This window comes from Amphimedon queenslandica, unplaced genomic scaffold (assembly GCF_000090795.2).
Source record: "Amphimedon queenslandica unplaced genomic scaffold, v1.1 AMPQUscaffold_13464, whole genome shotgun sequence".
In the NCBI taxonomy this organism is placed as follows: Eukaryota; Metazoa; Porifera; class Demospongiae; order Haplosclerida; family Niphatidae; genus Amphimedon; species Amphimedon queenslandica.
In genome coordinates this window covers 347832-351511 of record NW_003546300.1, presented here as the reverse complement: position 1 = coordinate 351511, position 3680 = coordinate 347832, and the positions used below count along the sequence as shown (strand labels likewise).

Sequence of the window (3680 nt, the reverse complement as noted above, 5' to 3'; positions counted from 1 at the left end):
CTGACTCACTAATTGAGTAAAGGCACAGGTACATATACATGTGCATGAATGCCATTGCCACTATGTCTCAAATAAACAAATTATCACAGCCATTACCATTACTGAAAATCATTACTTTTGTAATAAAATTGAATTACCATTGCAATTCATTGCTATGCACCTCTCTTTCTTTTTACCCTTTTTCTTTCTTTAGTGCCTCAATCTTGAATTGACTAAGGTACTACTGGTGTCATCACATAATGAGTGTTACATAATTCAAGTAAGCTCCAGTACATATTTCCCTTGTTATGTTTCTTTTCTGTGGTTTTAGGACAATGGCGTCAAGACAAAACTAAGACTAATAACTTATCTATTAAATTATTTTGTTTTTTTATAATTATTATTGTTCAAATGAAATTTTTGGCACTGTGCAGGAAATGACCTTCATTAACCAACACACATCATAAAAGTGCAAATGAATTATTGTTGTACCATACATTGTCAGTTGTATTCTTGTATGTTATTCTTTTGATTTAAATTGCCAAAAAATATTTTTAAATATAATTATTTGTTACTACTATATATGAAGCAAAGGCATGCAATATGAAGCAGTTCATGAGACAAGGTCCTTGGACTTGATCCACTCGAGAGATCAGAGATGAAGCAATACATAAGTTGCATAATGATCAATGATTTTTTTCAAGTGTGTGAGCAGTGCAATTCTGACTGTTGTCTGGTATCAGCAGGTAGGCATGCACGATTACTTGTTTTGAAAAATGAAAATACTAATATTGAATGAACAACTACAGAAATAATCAGCTAAACATACTTTCTGCATGCTTAATGAGGGGGTGGGGCTGAAGGTTTTTAGCTGAAACCTCCAAGGTTTTTACATCACAAGTCCCAAAAAACGGAATGAAGTTCTTAATACAAGTGCCACAGCAAGGTTAAGAGTTTGTTGGAACCAAATTTCATATTTTGACTACTTTTGACTATAACTTTGTTTCAGACATAATGTAACAATTTATTGATTTACAGGGCTAGAAAAGCAAATCAGATATAAACTGCTAAGACAAATTTTGTTGATCATTGTGTTTAACTTTTAACCTTGCTGTGGCACTAGCTAATTAATGGGTTAAGAACTTCATTCCATTTTTTGGGACTTCTGATGTAAAACCTTGGAGTTTTCAGCTAAAAAACTTCAGCCCCACCCTCTCATTAAGCATGCAGAAAGTATGTTTAGCTGATTATCTCTGTAGTTGTTTATTCAATATTAGTACTTTTATTTTTCAAAACAAGTAATCATGCATGCCTACCTGCTGATACCAGACAACAGTCAGAATTGCACTGCTAACATACTTGAAAATAAAAAATGATCATTATGCAACTTATGTATTGCTACATCTCTGATCTTTGGAGTGGATCAAGTCCAAAAACCTTGCCTCATGAACTGCTTCATATTGCATGCCTTTGCTTCATATATAGTAGTAACAAATAATTATATTTAAAAATATTTTTTGGCAATTTAAATTAAAAAAATAACATACAAGAATGCAACTGAGAATGTATGGTAAAAATAATTCATTTGCACTTTTATGATGCGTGTTGCTTAATGAAGGTCATTTCCTGCATAGTGCCAAATATTTCATTTGAAAAATAATAATAATAAAAAAAAATAATTTAATAGATAAGTTATTAGTCTTAGTGTTGTCTTGACGCCTTTGTCCTAAAATCACAGAAAAGAAACATAACAAGGGAAATATGTACTGGACCTTACTTGAATTATGTAAGACTCATTATGTGATGACATCAGTGGTACCTTGGTCCATTGCAAGATAGAGGTACATTGCAAGATTGAGGCACTAACGTAAAGAAAAAGGGTAAAAAGGAAGAGAGGTGCATAGCAATGAATTGCAATGGTAATTCAAATTTATTACAAAAGTATTGATTTTCAGTAATGGTAATGGCTGTGATAAATTGTTTATTTGAGTCATAGTGGCATTGGCATTCATTCACATGTATATGTACCTGTACCTTTATTCAATTAGTGAGTCAGTGTTATACATGTAGGCCTGTGACAATTACAATTACAATTACCCAGGAATCCATAGACTTAAATACATATACATTACATATCACTTACCATCATTATGTTTCAGCCAATGCAACACAGCATTAATGATACTTTGTTGGACATATCCTAAATAATTAAATGTACATAGATTCAATAAGACACTATACTCCCTGTCACTCTCAGTATATGCACTGTACACAAGAGCACTATAGTGTGCATTGTGTCTTACTGTTACAATTTCTTTAGCATTTTATTTGCATTCCTGTTGCCACATTGCAGCAAGTCCCAATATCTGTGATACACCAATGTACTAAAAAATAATAATAATAATTATTATAATAACAACAATGTTTGTATACATTAATGTATGTGTATGGTATTTACAGTTGGTTACTGATACTAAAACTGTGTTAACACGAAGACATGTGAGAGACTTATCAAAGGAATGAGAAAGAGCAAAAGTTAGACATATGCATACGTGTGTATGAGGAGGAGAGAAAGGCAAAGGAGAGAAAAGAGACAAAGATGCACAAGAACAGGAGTCAAGGAACACAAACATGAGAAGACAGAAGTATGCAGTACCTATTAACAGTATATACATGCATTGGGAAAAAGTAGAATTGTTTATTATAACCCAATATAACATTGCCAATAATACTTAGAGTTAGGGTTCTTTAACAGATTTGGCATAGTGCTGATACAGGTTCTTGTCAATGGATTGTCAAATTGCTTAAAAATTAAGCCAAAAACCCGGTACTATATTCAGGGATACTGATCAAATTTAATCAAAAATGACAAGGAGAGAAATGTTCAATTAATACTATGTTTTCTGATGCATATACATGTACTTATGTTGCATTGATAATTTGAGCCAATTGAGATAAAATTTCATTTTTTTATCAATTTTTAAATTTGCTCAAAAATCGAGTGAAACATTGTGGTCAAGAAGTATTGTTGATGGACATAGATAAAGGTATCTTTCCTTTACTTGGTTTTTATGACATTATATTATGCTTTCTTTTTTATATTCTGTACATCTATCTTGCTAATAAACAAACATTGCCAAAATTATGAATTTGAGTAGAAATTAGATGTACACGGAACTTTTCTGTTATTTTGGATACCATAAATTTTCAAAAAAACTTTTTGTCAGATGCAATAAGTAATTTGTTCATTCTGTATTACATAAAACGTCTTACAACTACAGTGTTAGCATGTCTACTTCAAACTTCAGCTACAGTGCCAGTACTACCACTCCTGTTAGTTGTAATACTGTAAGTAATGTCTCTAGCATTGTTCCAATCATAATGTATGTGTGACATTCCTTTGTTGTCAGTAAATGAGACCAATTGGTGAAAACATGAATTTCCATTTCGAAAAGTTATGCATGTGGGTTGAATCAGGAGATGCAGAAATATGTATGCAATCTTTCAATGACATACAGAAATGTCTGCCTCATCAAATAATAATAACATTTATTCTACTGAAAGGAAAACAAAAGCTGGTTGAACGATATGGTGTTGTTTTTACAGAAGTTGAAGACCAAGGCACACTATTACAGAAGTTGAAGACCAAGGCACATTAGTATGCTTTACAAACATGGTTAAATATATGTGACCATAATTGA

At 31.9% G+C, this 3680-nt stretch overlaps 1 long non-coding RNA gene across 2 annotated transcripts; it reads right to left on the bottom strand.

The window, feature by feature from the left end:
* Nucleotides 1-1674: 1674 nt before the first annotated feature.
* On the bottom strand, nt 1675-2314 carry LOC109581077 (uncharacterized). Of its 2 annotated transcripts, none has more exons than XR_002184494.1 (3): nt 2283-2314; nt 1757-1841; nt 1675-1705 (listed from the first exon to the last, which is right to left on the bottom strand). It is a non-coding gene; the product is annotated as an uncharacterized LOC109581077 (long non-coding RNA). The 2 variants fall into 2 exon arrangements; XR_002184493.1 differs by lacking the exon at nt 2283-2314 and adding an exon at nt 2123-2171.
* Nucleotides 2315-3680: the final 1366 nt, after the last annotated feature.